Source organism: Rhineura floridana, chromosome 8, assembly GCF_030035675.1.
Source record: "Rhineura floridana isolate rRhiFlo1 chromosome 8, rRhiFlo1.hap2, whole genome shotgun sequence".
NCBI lineage: Eukaryota > Metazoa > Chordata > Lepidosauria > Squamata > Rhineuridae > Rhineura > Rhineura floridana.
This window is the reverse complement of record NC_084487.1, coordinates 23,110,844-23,131,557: the sequence shown is the minus strand read 5'-3', so window position 1 is coordinate 23,131,557 and position 20,714 is coordinate 23,110,844. Positions and strand designations below refer to the sequence as shown.

Here is a 20,714-nt window from a genome sequence, read left to right as displayed (position 1 = left end):
CCCCTAGAACAGATTTGAGGGGGGTATGTGGGGGAGGAGATGGAGGGGAAGTTCCCATGGCTTTTAACTAACCTATTAAGGCTTCCTCTTCTTGTGGCCAACCAAAAAAAACACAGGGTGCTAACCTCTTAGGCGAATCCCTGTGTGCTAGTAACCCTTGTGGGTAAATGTACAAGACTACAATAAAAGCTAACTCACCTGCTTCGACTGACTTTCAGCTAACTCTTTCTCTGTGCCACATGAAACCACCCTCAGACAAATTCTAGCACTCCTATTTAAAATCTTCTCAGCTTTTACCTTCTTTTTCTTCAACAGCCACCATTTTACCTCTCACTTTCCTATTAGTAGGCAGAACTCTGAGCCATAAACCACCTTTCACCTATCACTCATTTCAAGTACTATTTCCCCCTGGAGACCCCTCTATAGCTGATCAAGAAACTGACGTGTTGCTGTCCTCATCAGTTCCAAGATCTTTGGCACTGAAAGCCAGATGGGATCTCTTACTAGATGAGAGAAGACTGATATCTTCTCAGAAGTAAACACACTTCCTGTTCTAAAACTGAGGTTCTGAACTGCTGTAGTTAACCTTCATGCTTTTTTAACAGAAAAAGCTAAACTTATAATCATGATGCTACAAAAGGTCATATTAGCTCAAAACAGTATTTTCATCATGTTAGCTGAAAACAGTCAATCTAACCATTTTTACTTACAGAAATCTATATTGCTGGGGAAAAAACTTGCTCATGTTTTTACAGATGGCCCATGGCAACAACTGGAAAGGAAGGAGAAAATGGTTTCCATGTTATTCCTGAGCTCACTAGCAACACAGATCTTGCTGTGGAAGCAGAACACTCAGGTCTTTCCTCCTTATGCTTTCATGTTCAACCAGTTTTTTTACACACAATAGCAGAAAAAGGAGGAAGATGGCAGTGAAGCACACATTGACCTCTATTCCATCAGTCTTCTTGTTTTTGCAGCCCTGAATCTTAATGAGTATCTTTGTTGCTTATTTCTGCTGTCCAGATTCCAACATCAATATCAGCCTGTATTTAGATAGGTTCACTACTACCCACAAGCCAAAAAAGAGTCAACGTTCAACCTAATTGCAGGTTTCCTGCTTATCTTCTGCTGCTGGGCTTATCTCAGTACAGCACCACAGTCCTCAGTACAGCACTCCTTTTTTCTTTTTCTTTTTAAGGAAACAAGAAATCCATGCAGATGTTCAGTGTCCACCTGGCATAGCTCTGGTCAACAACTAACAGATTTTTCCCTACAGTTCACTATGGTTCCACTGTTCTATACTTGCCAAGAAAATCAGCTATTGTAGCCGATTGTCTGCCAAATGTGTGCAAAAATATAATTTCAAAGCCTAGCCTGAAGTATACCAAATCAAAATGTTTTTCAGACTTATGCATCAAATTTGAAAAGGATTAGAGTTCTGAATTCACTGAGGTGTGCCAAGATTTACATCACCTGCAATTACAGAACCACACTAAGAAAGTGGTAGGTAGTAGGTATTTACAAGCAGGTTTGAATACAAATCTGAATGCCAATTCAGAAATATACCCTGCGCTGTACAATGATCTCTCCTCTCTGACAATATTTTGCTTTTATATAGCAAATTATGTGTTCACAGAGCTTCAGATTTCTATTGTTCCAACAGCCCTATAGGTAAGTATTAAATTGGAAATGAAGAGCACTGGTGAAACTTAAAACAGGAGCTGCTTGCATAAGGCAACTGAGTGAATATGTGGCTGTGATAAGATTTCTTTTTAACCAAGGTCTTCCTAACTTTTACTCTTTGCCATTATGTTAAACAGACCTGATCTCTTCAAAATCAGAGACATTCCCATTGTCACTTAAACTTGCTTCACCTTCCCCCTCACAGAGATCCTTGGGGAAAGTGATAAAGGGTGGTATTCCATGCAAGTCCTATACAGAATAGATATGACTAACTTATGTTCATTGATTTCAGTGGGTCTCCTCTGAGTAGATCTTCACTGAATACAACTCAAAGAGTCTTTCCAAAGAAAATTCTCTCATGTTTTACAGACAACAACAAAAAAAGCAAACCACATTGTCACAGCACAACAGAGTAACAAAGCAAGGGTAGAGTTAAGGTCAAGGTTAGGAAAGCCTACAATAAAATTAAAATTAATATTTACTCCCCATAAACAAGTCCATAGCATAAATAGTCTAGCAAACCTAATTAATCCATATATTTAATTTAGCATTGGTTATTTTGCAGTGTTTACAAACACCAAGCCTTATGCAGGCAATTAAGAAGACGCTTTTCACAACAGTTTACCTTTGTTTCTATTGTATTTTTAATATTTTTAATTCTATGGTAGTTGTTTTTAACGTGTTGTAAACCACTTTGATTTTTTAACGAAATAGCGATATACAAATATGTTTACAAATAAATAGAATGACTGCTCATCCACCACATGAATTCCCCAACACAATGATTCAAGTATGTCATGAGAAACAAATCTTAGATAATGTGAATATTTCTTCTACTAATTAAGAGCCACGGATTAAGATAGATTTTTGCAAGCATCTGCTGACTCACTGCCTTCAACCTAACTTGGCCCAAAATATCCAAATAAGGTGATCTTATTGTACCTAGAATAGTAGTTATTATCGTAAGATAAATTTGTTTCAACATCTATGTATCTATGAAACCTACCCAGAAATATTAGCACAAGGATTGAATTTGCACTCCTGAAGCACAAGTATATACAAGTCAGTTTTCCACTATACAGAAGAACCTTTAGATCTATCACTGAAGCTAGTTTATTTTTCTACTGTTTTAAGGAGACTATGCCAACTCCTGTTTTGTTTTCAAAAGCTGAATGTGGAACAAGTGTCTTGATTATGTAAGAACCGACAGTATTGCTATTTTAACCTTACATTTTGAACCCTAAGGAAAATATTTGTTATGAACGTGCATCTACATTTTGCAACTCAAAAGCAATGTGAAAGTAGGTGAAAAGGGAAAATGAGCCAACAGCAAGACAATGCACTGATTTTCATGTTTAAAACTAACAGAACCAGCCCATATACAGCTAAATCTCCAGATGTTCACCATTTTCATGTTCCAATTAGTTTGGAACCTGAAAACAGTGATAGGTTAAGATTCAACAACCTTCTTTTAGTAAGTCGCATGGAGCCGGGCTGGAGCTGGGGCCTTTCGGCGGGTCTGGTGCCGCGGCCTGTCCCTGGGAACACCATGCTGTTGCGATGATCTTTCGGTGAATGCTGAGGGCGGGGGAGCGCCCCTGCAGCCGCCACTATCTTACCATCTGACCTCTGTCTGCTTGCCCTTAATATCGGCAGTATTTACATCTTAATGCCTTTGTTGTTGGCTTCTGAAGAGAACTTCCCTGTTAGTCCGACTTGAAGGGGTTTGTTTGCCGCGCCCCCCCCGAATGTACTGGATGTTGGATGCTGAGATCAAGAGGGGGTGTTGTTTTTCGGTCTTGCATATGGACTATCACTCACACCGGTCTTTGTGCAAGGGTGGGAAGACTCACATCACGAGTTTCCATCTGAAGGCGCACTTCTTGGACTAAACAGATGAGAAGCCTTATTGTAACTGAGTTAGTCTCTATGTTATTGTTTAGCTTTCTTGCTTAGTGTTTGGTGTTTTTGATGTTTTATATGTTTTTTGCTTTGTACGTCGCTCAGAGTGGCTGGGTAGCCAGCCAGATGAGCGACTAAGAAATCGAATAAATAAATAAATAAATAAATAAATAAGAATAACTGTGATAGCTGGTAATTAAGCCTATGCCAGATACTGTTTCTCACTTGCTTTTCCAATTGAGTAATCAGAACTTGTTCACAAATTTCATTCCAGATGAATGACATGTTAGATATGACATGTTACCTAAACCATAATCCGCTGCATTCTTGTGTTAGTGAACTCAGTGGCTTCTTTCCAATGAATAGTTCTGTAATCACCACCGCAGGGTTCCACGATGAACAACTTTTATCATACCTACAACAAAAGTGCATGTAGAGGACAAGAATTCTCAGATGATAAACATGATCTATAGAATCCAAAGAGGATTCTATAGTGGTAGCACAAAGCTTCTGACTCAGCTGCCCTATTGTCACAGGCGATGGGCACATGGAGTCTCTTGGCTGCCACTGGCTAAGCTGTTTAAGTTCTAGAGATAGGGAACATATGGCCCTTTAAAAGCTGCTGGACTACAACTCCCATCACCCCTGACCAGTGGCCATGACAGCTGGGACTGATGGGAGATGAAGTCCAACATCAGGACCACAACTTCCCCCCATGCCTGTTCTAAAAAGAGGCACAGCAGGAGTCAGAAGGGTGTAGGAAAGGAGAGGGAAGCAACAACATTAGCCTATAAAGACCAGAGGCAGGAGGCAGAGAGAGTAGCAGGCCATGGCAAGCAGGGGGATTATAAAACTGGGAGGAGGAATGAGAGGAACAACTAGGAGAGCAAACAATCTTTAAATAGAGAGCTGTACATAGGTAGAGGGAGAAAAGAGAAATTATAGGAAAGGTCCTTCTCTCTCTGGCCATGGCCAGATTATAGAACATCTTACCATATTTATTTCAGGGAACAACTTGCCTCGTGGCATCCGTCTGCCCCACTCTCTCACTTCCCCCCTCCCCCCCAATCTGGTATTTATTTATTTTTATTCCAACAGACATTTGACCTGGCAGATTGATTGTTTTTTCATGACAAGCCCTCATTTTTGGATGTCTTTTTGTTATTTTTGTTTGCTTGTTTGATTTTTTTTTCTATTATACGAGACTCTGAGTGATGCAAATACATAGGAAGAGTGAGTGGGGTATACATTTTCTGAATAGTAAATGAATCACTTATTGATTGGCAATAACCTGCCAAATTACTGGCTACAGGCCTCTAATACATTTTATCAATAAGCCCTCAAGGAAGATGAGATAAGAGTTTACCATCCTCAGATTAGAAAAATTCATTTTGTATTCTCTTCAGGCAGAGAAACTGAAGAAAATTGTAAGAGGGTTGCTCCTTGTTCATGGTAAGATGCTTTCAATTAACTGAATGAGCTAAGAGTTCCAACCTTCATAATAAAAAACAACAGAATGCACGAGAGAGGCATCACGTTTAAACTTGCCCAGAAGCTATGTTCAGATACCTTGTGCACAAGTTAATACTAAACACTTTGCCTGCAAAATTCAAATCCTGAGGAACAGATTGAGAGAATTAATATAATCAACACACAGGCATACGTATGCTTACGTAAAAGGAAATATTTATAAATGACATCTTTAGCCTCCAGCAATTCTATACTCAGAGTTTACAATGGAAAGCCTGAAATTACTTTTATGAAGTCAGCATCATCAGGTACTACTATTAAAAACCTTCTTGCTGCAACTTGCAACCACTACGTGTAACATGGGTTTTTAAAGAAGCAGAGCATGGCAACAAAGGAAGCACGGGCTCCAATTCTATAGAAGGTACGTGAATGAGACTTTTTGTCTGCATGTTAAGCAGGTTTAACCTGCCATTTTTAAAAACCCTTTATATGTGGTGACCAGGAACAGACTGTTAAGACCAATGTACCTACAGATAGGTACTGCGCTGCAAAAACAACTCCCCCTCCAATCTATTAGTAGGAACTTTCCAAGTGTTTTTGCAAGGCATATCTCAAGTGGAAAGGAAATCACTAGGCTGCAACCTGCTAGACCTAACAGCTGTTCTTTTACAAAGGGTACTGTTCTGGCTACCTGAGACTGTCTCTCATGCCTAGTTCTTATAATCAGAGAGCGGTAAACCTATTGCTGGATTTTCTCTTCACACCACAAATTGCTCTCAAAGTACTGTGTCAAGGAGAAGATAGTCCTTTCCCAAAAGAACTACTTTTATATATTTATATATATAAGGATTTTTTCTGTAAAGAGAAGCATTCAATCATCCAAGCCCTCCACCTGCAATCTGGAACAACATAGCCCAAAGGTTTACTGTGTGATACTGCAGCTGGGTGGACTTAAGACATGAGAATCTTGGATTCAAATCCCTGCTCAGTTGTAAAGCTCACTGGGTACCTCTGGATAAATAACAGTATCTCATCCTAAACTACCTTACAGGGTTTTTGCAAGCCAAGAACATCACTGAAGAAAGGGAAGGATGCAAAAGTAACCAATACATTAAGTCCACCACCACGCCGCTCAGTAATCAAAGCTACAGATGGCAGTAATAGGTCCATGGAGGAGGACTGGAGTGGGGATGTCTCCGATCAGTAACAGATGTATTGGCAGAGAGGATAAAATGTGGGACCTTCCAGGGCTGGGGTATCCAAGGAGTTAAGTCTGATTTATACAAACGTGAGGTGAACTTCCCCCTCCCACAGATGAACCATAATCCCAATTTTCTTTTTCTTTTTTTTATAATAATTTTTATTCAAATTTTTCCAAAAACAAACAAAAGTCAAAAAAACATAACAATACATCAACAAAAAATGAAAATAAAATAGTTGACTTCCGATTTGTCGCAGATCAGCTATAAGTATATAATATACATCAAACCTGTCCCTTAATGTATACATACAGAGTCCCTTTTCTCCGTAGGCTGTCTTAATTAATCGTCAAATCCCAGTATCATCATTTTATTTTGATCTTTCAACAAAAAGTCTAAAAGAGGCTTCCATTCCTTAAGAAATGTATCTGTCGATTTTTCTCTAAGTAAACATGTCAATTTGTCCATTTCTACTAAATCCATTAATTTCAATAGCCATTCTTCCATTGTTGGTGTTGATTCCATTTTCCACTTTTGTGCATATAATAATCTTGCTGCCGTAATCATATATAATATTATTCTTCCATATTTCTTTTCTATTTGTTTATCCATAAAACCCAATAAAAAAAAATTCTGGTTTTGACTGAATATTTATCTTTAGAATTTTTTGCATCTTCCTACCTATCTGTGCCCAAAATGATTTTGCCTTTTTACATAACCACCACATATGATAAAATGATCCTTCTTGTTGTTTACATTTCCAACAAACATTAGAAACATTACTATACATTTTTGACAACTTTTCTGGAGTCATGTACCAACGGTACATCATTTTATAAAAATTTTAAGATTATAGCATAGTGTAAATTTCAAACCTTTTTTCCACATATTTTCCCATTGATCCATTTGTATGTTATGACCAAAATTTTTTGCCCACTTTACCATACACTCTTTTACTTGTTCTTCCTCCATATCCATTTTCAATAAGAGTTTATACATTTTCGCAATTATATTTTCATCATTTGTACACAATCCTATTTCAAAATCAGATTTACTTATTTCAAACCCATACATTTTCTTGTCCATTTTATATCTTTCTAACAATTGTAAATAGGCAAACCATTGAAAACTATATCCTTCCTTTGTCAGTTGTTCTCTCTCTTTCATTGTATATTCTCCATGTACATTTTCTAATAGTTCTTGATAAGTTAACCATTTCTCTTTTCCAGCCATTTCTCTTCTATAAAACGCTTCTTGACTTGAGACATATAATGGTATTTTCGAATAAAACCTTGGTTTATATCTATTCCATATTTTCAACAGAGGACGTCTTATAAAATGATTGTTAAAGTCTACATTTACTTTTACTTTGTCGTACCATAAATATCCATGCCATCCCCACTTCAAATTATGGCCCTCCAAATCCAATAGTCTTTTATTCCTCAATAAAATCCATTCCTTTATCCAGACTAAACAGCAGGCAGCAAAATAAAGTCTCAGATTTGGTAATCCCAGTCCTCCTCTTTCTTTGGCATCTTGTAGTAGTTTAAATTTAACTCTTGGTTTTTTTCCTTGCCATACAAATTTAGAGATATCTTTTTGCCATTGTTTAAAAGGTAAATCAGAGGATATTACAGGTATTGTTTGAAACAAAAACATCATTCTCGGTAATACATTCATTTTTATCACAGATATTCTACCCATTAATGACAGTTGTAGTTTATCCCATCTTAGCAAGTCTTTCTTAATCTCTGTCCATAATTTTTCATAATTATTATGAAACAACTTTGAATTTTTATTTGTCATAATGATACCTAAATATTTCAACTTTTTCTCTATTGTAAAATCTGTCTTGTCCATTAACTCTTTCTGTTCCCTTAAAGTTAAATTTTTCACCAACATCTTTGTTTTTTGATTGTTGATCTTAAATCCTGCTAATGGTCCAAATTCTTTTAATTTGTCCATCAATACATTAATTCCTTCCAAAGGATTTTCTAGTACAATTATCAAATCATCAGCAAATGCTCTCAATTTATATTCTTCTTTTTTTATCTTTAATCCCGAAATACTTTTATCTTGCCTTATATCTCTAAGCAGCACTTCTAAGACCAGAATAAATAAAAGGGGAGATAAAGGACATCCCTGTCTTGTACCCTTTTGTATTTCACATGAATCCGTTAAATCTCCATTAACAATTATCTGAGCCTTCTGAGATGTATAGATCGATCTAATCCATTTTATAAAATTGTCTCCAAAATCCATTTGCTCCAAAACCTGGAACATAAATTTCCAATTCAAATTATCAAATGCTTTTTCAGCATCTAAAAAAATCAAAGCTGCTTGTTTATCATTTCGTTGTTCTAAATATTCCAAGACATTCAAGACATTCCTGACGTTGTCACGTAATTGTCTTTTAGGTAAAAACCCTGATTGATCTTCCTGAATAAATTGTTGCAATATTATTTTCAATCTTTCTGCCAAGATCATTGTAAAAATTTTATAGTCATTATTCAATAGAGATACTGGTCGATAATTTTTTGTTTTAGTTAAATCTTGCTCCTCTTTAGGTATTAATGTTATATTAGCATTTTTCCAACTATCCGGTATCTTTCCCTCTTGCAGAATAAGATTCATTGTAGACTGTAAAGGTAGTAAGAGTTCTTCCTCCAAACATTTATAATACATTGCAGATAACCCATCTGGTCCTGGTGCCTTTCCTAATTTAATTTTATTTATAGCTTCAGATATCTCTCTTGACGTAATAGGACCATTAATAGCTTGTCTCTGAAAGTCTGTAATTTTAGGCAAATTCTGTTTAGATATATACTCTTCTATTCTTTCAGATGGAATTTCCTGACATTTGTACAATGTTGAATAATATTGATGAAAAATCTTTTTAATTTTTACATTATCTGTCAACGTCTCATCTCCTTCTTGTATCTTTAAAATGATATTTTTTTGACGTTCTTTTCTTAATTTATATGCTAACCATTTCCCAGGTTTATTTGCAAATTCAAAAGTCCTTTGTTTAGCAAAATTTAGTTTTCTTTCAATTTCTCTAACTGTCAGCATTGATACTTGCTTCTGTAACATTTTGATTTGATTTACAATAGAAACTTTAGTTGGATTCTTTTTCAATTCTTCCTCTTTTTGTTTTATTTCTTCCAAAATTAATTGCATTTTCTGTTGTTTCTTTTTTTTTAATTCAGAGTTACATTTAATAAGATATCCCCTCATAAATGCCTTACTTGTATCCCAAACGATATTTTCACTTGTTCCTTTATGTAAATTATGTTCAAAAAACTCTTTTAATTTCTTCTTACATTCTTGTACTACTTTGTCATTCTGTAATAAAGATTCATTTAGTCTCCATCTAAATCCAAGATTTTTCTTTTTTAAAGTTAATATCACAGGGTTATGATCCGAAAAAGTTTTTGGTAATATATCCATTTTAAAAGTGTCCTTCACTAAAATTTTAGACATCCAAATCATATCAATCCTCGAGAATGTTTTGTGTCTTTCTGAAAAATAAGTAAATTCCTTTGCATTATCATTTATATATCTCCAGGTATCCACCAATTCTAAATGTTCCATCAGTTCAAAGCAAATCTTCGGTAATTTACCCTGTGTCTCTTTGATATTTTTTTCAGAAAGCCTATCAATTTTTGGTGAGATTACCCCATTCCAATCACCCATAACGCACCAATGGTCATATGAAAACTCTGACAATTTTTCCATAAGTCCTGTGTAAAACCTTGTTTTATCTTCATTGGGGGCATAAATACCCACTATCAAAATGTTTGTACCCTGTAGAGTAATTTCGACCCCCACAAATCTACCACTATCATCCAATAATACCAATTTAGGAAGCAATTGTGGGTTAATGTAGAGAACAACTCCATTTTTTTTTTGGTCCAGCCGAAATAAATTCTTCACCCAAATTTTTACAAATCAAATATTTGGAATCTTTCTTCTTAATATGAGTTTCTTGTAAACAAATTATATCCAATTTTAATTTTTTCAAATAATGAAACACTTTCTTTCTCTTCTGCGCCGTATTGGCTCCATTTATATTCCAAGTTAGATATTTGTAATCCATCTTTAAGCGTGTATTTTAAAATGTGCCTGATGCTCCTTTTAATCCCTCATCTTCCTTCCCTTCCTCCGCATATCTTGTTGACTTTGTTCCCCAGGAATTATATCCATATCTTTGAGTTTATCTTCATCCATATCTTTTGAAGCTTTTCTCAAGAAGTCCCTTGCTTTTTGAACAGTATTCAATCTACATTTCTGTTGTCTGAATGTAAAGTTCACTCCTTCTGGAACATCCCATCTAAATTGAATTTTGCGTTGCTTAAGTTTCTCTGTAAAGAAAGCATATTCTTTTCTCTTACGTAAAAGTCTAATAGGAATTTCTTTCATCACCAGTATTTCCTTACCATCAATTTTAAAGGTATTTTTAAAGTGTTGCTGTAATACCATATCTCTGGTCGTCTTCTTTATAAAATGAACAAGCACATCTCTTGGAATTTTATTCATTGTTGCATATCTGGAATTAATTCTATACACTTTGTCTATTTCAAATTCCATCCGATCTTCATTCAAATCCAGAAATTTTGCTAGAGCATTAACAATTTTATCTCTGATGTCTTCACCTGTTTCCTCAGGAATTGCACGGAATCTCAAACAATGTTCTTTATTTCTCATTTCAATCACAGCCATATAATCCAAAAAATTTTCTAATTCCAGATTTAATTTATCTGTTCTATTCTCCAAGATTTGTACCTTTTCTTTAGTGTTTTTTGCATCCTCCTTTATTTGCCCAATTGTCCCTTTAATCTCATCCACTTGTGTTTTAATATATTTTTTTATATCTGTCAATTCAGTTTTCATATCCTGTTTTATATCATTAATCCCTTCCATTATTATTTGAAACATATCTGGGGGTATAGCCCCTTCCTGTGGATCAGTAGAACCTCTTCGCTCCCGGGCCTTAGTTGCTTTTTTAGTTGTCATTTTCAAGAGAAGCCTTTAATTTCTGATATTAATCACTGTTCCAAAACCTAGAGGCAGTCTATTTCTTTTTTTTTCCTCCACCAACAAAAAAGTTAATATTCCAGGCCTGTTATTGAAATCCAGCCAGCACAGCACAGTTTTTATCTACATCCAAGAATGCAAAACAATTCTGGTTCCCAACACCAAGCAATTAGTAACATATACGAGCAGCAGATTCGTCCAAAAAGAAATAGTCCAAAGAGAAAAATAGTCCAAAATATAATAATTACCTCTCATCCGTTTTTAAACTTTAAAGCTCCAAATTCAGGCCAGCTTTTTGTCGTAAAAAAAGTATACAAGTTGTTTACATTTTCTTTCTTCCTTAATTGTATTTAAAAGAGAAAAAGTATGACTCACCCAGGTTTCTCAGTTGCTGGTTCGTAAACAAATCTCTTTTATTGTAGTAATTTAAGCCAAATGATAAGATTTAGACAGAAGTAGGCTCGCTGGTTAAGAACGTTTTTTTTTAAGAAGAAAAAAAAGAATGCTTCGCTTTTTTTTTTTTTTTCAGTACAGCTTGCGTGGAAATCCTGACTCCGTCTTCAGCCGATCGGCATGCCTTCTTATCTCAGGGATTTCCTGATCAATTCCAGCCGCCGACAGCTCAACGAAGTCTTGTGGAAAATCTGATCGGTTCTCCTATACCTTGGAGAACATTTAAGCCAGTCCAAGATTCCTCTTGGCTGGCTTTTAACCTGAAAAAAGCTTCCTCTGAGGCAGAGCTCCCTCAGAGACAACCACCAGCCAGCACTCCTTCCGGGAAGTCACCATAATCCCAATTTTCATGTTTTTTAAAAAAGTAAGTTTCTAGCATTTGTAGAACCTGAGATAGTAGATAATATATAATATATACAGATACAACTCTCATTTTTTTTAGAAATTAGCCTGCTCCCTCATTTCAGTGTTTTACTTTGCTCCCCCCAACTTCCAGAAAGACTTATTTCCTGAATGTAAGCCAAGGTGAAAGCCCTTACCTATGGTTACCACCCAGGTAGCACCCAGTTACCACACACACACATACACTTATCACACACAGCCGTCCACTAACATGTTAATGTTAGCATGCCAGCTAGAAATAGGCCAGGTGGGGGCACCACTAGCATGCTGATATTACATTTTTCATCTTGCCCTCAATGCAGCATACATGATTCTGCTACAGTCAATATATCTTCACAACAACCCTGTGAGGTTAAGACCAAGAGCTAGCGATTACAATGACTTCCAAGTTCTGTGGGGATCTGCACCAGTCTCAAACAGTGCTCCACATTCCCTTCCAGTGGTGCTTCTTTCTACTGCCAAGAAAAGGAGTCTTTTCGTCCAGATGGAGAGCACTTTGGGATGTCTTTCACAGAGTACAGACTTGCTTGTGAGGAAAATACTGTGTACACAAAGAACCATTCTTCTATCAGGCATTGCCTTCTGAATATCCCCTCAGGTTGTTCCATGTCATTTATGAGAGTGCAGCAGGAACCTAATGTCAAGCTTGAGCTTAGAGTACCTAGTAAATCTAGCTATACATTATCGGATAAGAATATCCATCTCTGTAAAACTGCATGTTTTGCACCCATAACCAAATCACCTCTAGAAACAGTCATGCCAGCTAGAACACACTGAGAACCCTCACACTGTAGAGATTTCAAAATCCTAGTTTCAAATTTTGGAGAGGTGTAAGAAAAAACTCTAGCCCTCCCAATCTGAACTTCAGCCATAATTCCCCTAGAATATGCAGCAGTCCAAAACAAGATGGTGCTTAAAGACTCATTTGCACACTCCAGGATTTAAACAGCTATTTGGCATAATTCACTGACTTCAGTACTAATTTCTCTAAATAGTTTGCCACACAATAGAACTGGCAAACCCTAACCCTTCCCTCTCTCACAGGATTAATGTATTGATCACATTAGGATTAATCACATTAGGATCCGTAAAAAGATAATCAATCTTAACTGGTTGCATCTCTCCCTGCTCAGAGTGAAAGGCATAGTGAGACACCTCCTGTAGACTCATCTAGACAAGGTATCTTCCACCCATTAACTGTATGAAATAGAGAGTGTGAGCACATGCGCCACAAATTTCTCAGAAAAAATATTTTTCTGTGTAGTATAAAAGTGTTTGGAATAACCGTGGGAAAAAATATACTCAACAATTGGGGGGGGATGTTGCAGATAAAAGAAGTTTTACTATTTGCAAGTTCCAAAAGTGTCATTCCCTAAAAATCCTGACTGCATTTGAAGAAATACAACTCCATCAAGGAGCCATGCAAAAATAAATCCATCAGTAAGTTACAAAACCAGCTTGCCTGCTGCCCCTTTCCAATTCCAAAAACACTCCTGATGCAATTATTTTCTCGCCATTCTAATACACTTTGGCTTTAGCCACACTAATAACACACAATGGTTTCTGCTGCCTTTGGGGCTTTGGGCATGTTCATACATTTTCCACATACCAGAATCCAAACAGTTGCTATTGCAGCAGATCAAACTCTTGGAAACAGATCAAGCTCTTCCCCAATTACATGTGGGCCTAATCCACTATTCTTCACCTCTCTCAAGTCTGTAAAACAAAGAGCACACTTGGACAGGATATCTGTCAAAACCATAATCGGCCTTTGAGCCACCCTAATGGGCTACTCTAGTCTCTGTCCAAGCCTGGATTGCCAAATACTAGGGTTTGGTTTCAGGCAGAGTTCATGAGCCCAGGAACCTCTTGCTGCACCCAACCTCAGGTCTCATTCACAGGACATGGATGGTAACAGAGATGGAAATTGCAGACAGAGTTCCTTTCCTTAACACCATAATTACCCTCCACACAACCTGGATTTAGGGCTCCCATAGTCAGAGCATGGAAGTAATTAGTTACAAGTAACAAATTACTTGTAATTCATTACTTTTTTGAGTAACGAGTGGGTAATTCCTTTACATTTTGATTGTAATACAACTAGGAGTAATTTTATTACTTTTGTGGAGTAATTGTAATGTTTACAGCATTACTTTTGGGCATTACTTGGGGGGGGTAAAGCAGAGGAAATCTGCTCCTCTGATTTGTGGATGAAAATCATGTGCCTCAAACTGGGCTTCTGTGCAGCATCGCTCTTCCCTCATGCTCTGTGGATGGGTAGGAGGCAACAAGGGAGGAGGTGGAGAGTGAGACGGAGTGGAGTGGAGAAAACAATTGTTTAAAAAAAAGGATGGTGGTGGTGAAGAATGGAGTGGAGGGAAAAAGGAGCCAGAGGGCAAGAACATGGATAAAGGAGAAGGAGGCAGCAGCAGAATGGAAATAAATAACTGTGGAGGTGAAAGATATGTGACAGAGAGAGAGAGAGAGAGAGAGAGAGAGAGAGAGAGAGAGAGAGAGAGAGAGAGAGAGAGAGAGAGAGAGAGAGAGAGAGAGCGTGCACGTGTGAATACTGTGTTTGCACTTGGCACATAAAGTGGCCTCCACCACCCTCTCTGGCTACTGTGCTGCATTTGCAGTATTTTAACTTTTTTGCATCTCAGGGAAAAATGTTTACTTGGGTGAGTGTCTCTTAGTTGGTGGCACGGCAGGGTCTGGGAAGGTGGTTAAGTGAGAGAGATTATGCTTGCTGGCTGAGTGGGGGGGTTGCACTTGGTTTGACGTGCAAAGATCTGAGTAGTGGCCTCTGCCTCCCTCCCCACCTCACCAGCAGAGAGACCACCATTGCTATCTTATGGATAAAAAGAATTATTCTATTACCTCTGTATGTGGCGTTTATTTTTAATGTTGTTTTAGGCTACTTAGATGTGCAGCAGCCAAGGGTAGCACCTTATAAGCATTTTTAAAAGTAACTGAAATGTAATTGTAGTGATTACTTTTGAGGAAAAAGTGAAGTAATCAGTTACTTTCAGAGCAATTGTAATTGTAATGGCAATTACTACTTTTGGGGGCCATGTAATTGTAACTGTAATTTATTACTTTTTAAAAGTAATCTTCCAAGCTCTGCCCACAGTAGATGAGCAACAACCTGGCAAGCTTAAGCCTGGCTCATTTTAGAAGTCTAACACTGCCTGCTAAGTACACCAAAGCTCTCTCACTCCCACCCCCAATGCCGGTGAATGCCAGTATATGGAAAGCAGTAAGGGGAGGGAACAGCACAAAAGGCTGAGCATTTCTGTATTTGCATCTTATCCCACACAATCCTTTAAACATAGGACACTCTTGGCTGCTTGCCTAGGTCAGGGTTTCGACTTCACTGCAGCGATTCAGGCAGAACAGTCACACACGTTTTTGTTGGGGGCACCTAATGCGGATCAGTTGCCCCTTATCTTCCAGCTACCGATCACAGGTAATAGGAAAGAAAAGGGTGGGCTTCTCTTATGCTATCATATGTGAAACGGAGGTTTCCCAGGCCACTTTTATTGATCACATACATAGGAAATGCCAAAAGATTGTGGGGGTTTTCTCGATTAATTAATGCGGAGACCAGAGGTACGTTTCCACATTATGGAGTACACACGGACGCCCTAAATCCAGTCTTTTTCTTCCCTCCTTCACCCGCAGCAAAACGCATCACATCACAGCCGGGTAAGAGTTCTCCTCTGAGCAGCTCCGGGGGAGGGTGCTCCTCCTGCTATTATCTAAGGGGGTGGGAGAGAACAGGGCTTCCTGCTCCCATTGAAAAAAGGAGCCCCAATACACCACTTCCCTCCATTTTAAAAAAGAAGGGGAAGGGAACGCAACCACCGTTTTCCGCAGCCAGTAGAACCCAAAACCTTCATGCAGAAGACACCTACCGGTATCACCTTCCCCCAACAATGAAGAGTGAGGCCACCCCAACAGAGCCCTCAATTCCCGGGACGTGGGCAGAGTAAGCGATGCGCGCCTCCTCAGGCTCCCCACCTCCTCTACCAACCCCACAGTCTAATCCCTGGAGCTGGAATCCAGCCACGGGAAAATGAACTCTCCCCTCCCTCCCTCGGGCCGGTGCATTGCAGCCTCCCGTACTTGCCCTCCGTTCATGACTGCTGCTTGCTGCTGGCGCTCCGTTCCAGTGAAAGTCCGCGCAGCGCGCGTTAAGCCATGGACAAGCCCTACTCCACAGCGGCGGGTCAGCTGCCGCGCGATCGCCCTGCTCACTCCAGCTTTCTGCTCTCTGCAGGGCGCGCTCAGTGTCCTCGGCGTTGCACGCACCGCTCCAGGCTCTCCTTGCCGGGCGAGAGAGTGATAGAGTAGCACCAGCCCCGCCGCGAGTGGTTTGCATACACCTTGGCAGCAGTTACCCGCTGCTGCTGGGCACGAGGGACGGAGACGGGGCCAGTTTGTCCTCTCTGCTTCTTAAAGAAACACGCGCGCTGCCACGCTCCGAGGTTAAGGGAGTGAGAAGGGCAACGGGGACAGGGAGCGGCGTCCAAATATTGGTAGCCTCCGGTCGCACTCCTCTCTTGGGAGAGGCGATGGTACGTTCCGAATTATGATACAAACTCAAGTGAAATGGTTGGTTGCAGCGCGGAGATGCGAAGCCAGGCGACCAATGGGAGGCGCGCAAAGGGCTGCTCAAAAGGCTGTAGCAGGGCCAAGGCGCAATGCATTTAAAGCGATAGCGAGTAATGGTGAAGGGCAGTTCAGGTGTCTGGAGAAGTCCCAAGGAAATAAGGAGAGAAAAGGGAGAGAAAGCAACACACGCCCTGTTAAACGTCACAGCCTCTTACGTGGGAAGACAGCAACCTTGACCTCCAGCTATCCAATAATTTGCAATGCTGTTTCAATACAGCAGCTGCAGCCGCCAAAAAAGCACAAGAGGGAGCAGGAGAGGCGGCTGTTCTAGAACGCGATCTTGGGATTACCGCACGGGTAACGGCTCTGTTTTGCGAGAGCCGTTGGGCGTTTTGTATCGGGAACAGTTAAATTTTATGAAAGGATTTCCGAATATATGCTGTGCCTTTGAGAAAACCACCATGCTTCATGGGGAAAGGTCAAAATATTCTGAGCATAGCATTCTCCGAGATACATACATATATATAGGATTGCACTGTAAATTGTGTGTGTGTGTGTGTATGAGAGAGAGAGAGAGAGAGAGAATCTTCTGGAACCTTAAAGGCTAAAGGGTTCTAGTGCAATTCTACACCCATCTTACTCAAGCAAGTCCACGAGTTTATTGGGACTTGCACCTAGATGAAGTGTACATGGGAGTGTACCTTTAACCTGCCATAAACTTTCGTGGACTACTTAATCAGATGCCTGACTCAAATCCACAAAAGCCTACATTACAATAAATATGTCGGTCTTTAAACTGCTGTAAGAGTCCTGTTGAGTGCTGCGAGAGACTAATATGGCTTTGGAAGAGTTATCAATATATAAACAGGTGAAGAATCACACACTCTCTACATTGATAGATTAATTCCTCTCAAAGCCCGATCCTATGCACACATTCAAAAGTAAATACCAACGAAGCTTACTCTTCAACAAGCGTAGGACTGCAGCCTTACTGCTATAATCAGCAAGCCGGGCGAGTAGTCCGTTTCCATAGAGGTGTTGGTTACAGGAAAAACAAACCTAGAAGTCAGAATTCTTTCTTCAAGGGACTATGGGAACTGTAGTTTGTGGGGGGTTGATAATTCTTTGTTAGAAACCTCTCCCACAGGAACTACAAATCTTAGGATTCCTTTGCTAAAAATCCAAATGCAGTAGACCAATTAAAATATTGGTTGCATGCATACTTATTAGATAGACAGTTTATCAATTAACACTTGTAAACAACATGGGTTTTTTTTACTATAGGTAAACTGCCAAACTATCCAAGAGGCCCATATACAAGCCATAGGAATGCTTTGGACAAAAAGACAGTGTAAGAGTGATTGTAGTGACAGTCAAATTTCAAACAGCTTGTATATCTTTTTCAAATTGCTTACTGTGTCTTCACCTAAAACCACGTGGAGAAAATAGTTTTAAAAATTATTCCTTTCTGGGTTCCACTTTTATCTCATGGGGATGCCACAGCATCTGATTGTCCTGATGTGCAACCTATACTCTGGACAAGAGGCTACTGTAAGGACAGAATATGGAGAAACCGATTGGTTCCCCATCGGAAAGCGTGTGAGACGGGTGTATTTTATCACCCCATTTGTTTAATCTATACGCAGAACAAAGCAGGATTGGACCAAGATGATGGTGTGAAAATTGGAGGGAGAAATATCAATAATTTAAGATATGCAGACAATACCATACTACTAGCAGAAACCAGTAATAATTTGAAATGAATGCTGATGAAAGTTAAAGAGGAAAGCACAAAAGCAGGAATACAGCTGAACGTCAAAAAGACTAAAGTAATTACAACAGAAGATTTATGTAACTTTAAAGTTGACAATGAGGACGTTGAACTGGTCAAGGATTATCAATACCTCGGCACAGTCATTAACCAAAATGGAGACAATCGTCAAGAAATCAGAAGAAGGCTACCATTGGGGAGGGCCGCTATGAGAGAACTAGAAAAGGTCCTCAAATGCAAAGATGTATCACTGAACACCAAAGTCAGGATCATTCAGACCATGGTATTCCCAATATGTATGTATGGATGTGAAAGTTGGACAGTGAAAAAAGTGGGTAAGTGAAAAATCATCTTATTCGAAATGTGGTGTTGGAAGAGAGCTTTGCGCATACCATGGACTGCGAAAAAGAAAAATAATTGGATGTTAGAACAAATTAAACCAGAACTGTCACTATAAGCCAAAATGATGAAACTGAGGTTATCATACTTTGGACACATAATGAGAAAACATGATTCACTAGAAAAGACAGTAATGCTGGGAAAAACAGAGGGGAGTAGAAAAAAAGGAAGGCCAAATAAGAGATGGATTGATTCTATAAAGGAAGCCGCAGACCTGAACTTGCAAGATCTGAACAGGGTGGTTCATGACAGATGCTTTTGGAGGTCACCGATTCATAGGGTCACCATAAGTCATGATCGACTTGAAGGCACATAACAACAACAATAATCCCGTAAAACCTGCCAATATATGTGTTTGACTCAGCTAAAGCATTAAAATAATAGTGTTATGAACTGATTACTATAATGACTACTAGATATTTTTTAAAGTAGAGTAATGTGCCTTGATAGCTGGGAAGCCCTCTTCAGCCTTTGATATGCAATACCAAGTTTGGGAAATTAATGTCCCCAAACTAGTTAGAGTAGGCAAGGAAACAACTTGGAACCTGTTTTGTCATTTTAATTCAAAGGTGGGGAGATACAAGAGAGAGGGCAAAAAGCTTTAAGCTGAACTTAGCTAAAACAAAGGTGCAGCCTTGGGAGCTGTAGCAATGACTTTGGGAATCTGATGCTGTTAATATTCTTAATTAAAAATGAGCATGTTCCTTAAGGTTAAGAATTTCTGGATAATAAACTTATTTCTTAGCCATTCAGAAAAATAGAAGTCTACTGAACTAAGAACATTAAATTGAACCTTTCAATTGGTTGGGGGAAGGGGAGATAAAAAGGAAAACCTGGAACACATCTTCCAGCGCTGGAAGTTGTCCAATATTGGTTGATTTTCAGCAGCAATTAAAACTTTATCTCTTTAGGCAGGCTTTTAATGATGTGGGTTCTTGGCATGTAAGGCAACTGACTTTTGTATTAAAGTAGCTGTTATGCCAATTGAGTTTATACTAATTGATTTTAATGTTTATTGGAATTGTTGTATTGTTAGTTGGATTTTATATTTGATGTATCCCACGCTAGAATCACTTGTTTGATGAAGGGCAGTTTAAAAATGAAATCAATCAATCAATAAAATCTTATTTCTCTAGAGTGGGACAGAATATGGCTGTCTTGTTTCTTTTTCCTCACCTTTTATGGTGTCTATACATTAGAATTGCCACATGGAGGCTGCTGGCAAAAAAAACAACCTACATGTGATCATGTCTCCCCATGTTACATTATGGCCATTATAGGTAGAGTGCCTTGCCATATGAATTATTCACGTTACATTGAGAATTTCCATAACGCCACCAGATGTTCTTATTGGCCACAGGGTTACAGATACTCTTCATACAGTCATGGCAAGTTATTCTGCACATTATACCCATTTCATTATATTGAGTGGCTGTTCTCAATTCTCTCACAAGTGTACCGGGATAAATAGTTATGGTAGGTTTTGTTGGTGGGCTCTTGTTGTGTCCATATCATGTGTTTGGGAGGAGTCTTGGTAAGAAGGGACATGGGTGATGCCACCCCAGTTTTAGTGATCATGGGTGGAGGTATAACCATGGGGAGGTGATGAGCTACCATAGAAGTCGGAGGGCAAGTCTTCCTCATTCCCACTCCTCCCATGGACAGGTTCCTGGTTCCTCATCTGCTGTGCCCACTGGCCTGTGTGTGCTATTGTTTAATGCCAGATCATTACACAATAATTTGTTAATGGATGAGGATGCCCATTTGGGGGAGGGGTTGCTGTG

General features: G+C 38.9%; 1 protein-coding gene across 12 annotated transcripts in view; it reads right to left on the bottom strand.

The window, feature by feature from the left end:
• The window catches only part of MICAL3 (microtubule associated monooxygenase, calponin and LIM domain containing 3), a 273,115-nt gene that overhangs the window by 236,480 nt on the left and 15,921 nt on the right, over positions 1 to 20,714 (bottom strand). For 2 of the 12 annotated variants that reach the window (XM_061638558.1, XM_061638559.1), the window contains exon 1: positions 711 to 772. The exons of 7 other annotated variants lie outside the window; for them this stretch is intronic. The gene's annotated coding sequence lies outside the window, so the exon portion shown is untranslated. Of the gene's footprint in view, positions 1 to 710; positions 773 to 13,755; positions 13,777 to 16,060; positions 16,122 to 16,271; positions 16,801 to 20,714 lie in introns of those variants that run through there. 3 more of the 12 variants (XM_061638557.1, XM_061638564.1, XM_061638566.1) reach the window with 3 other exon arrangements.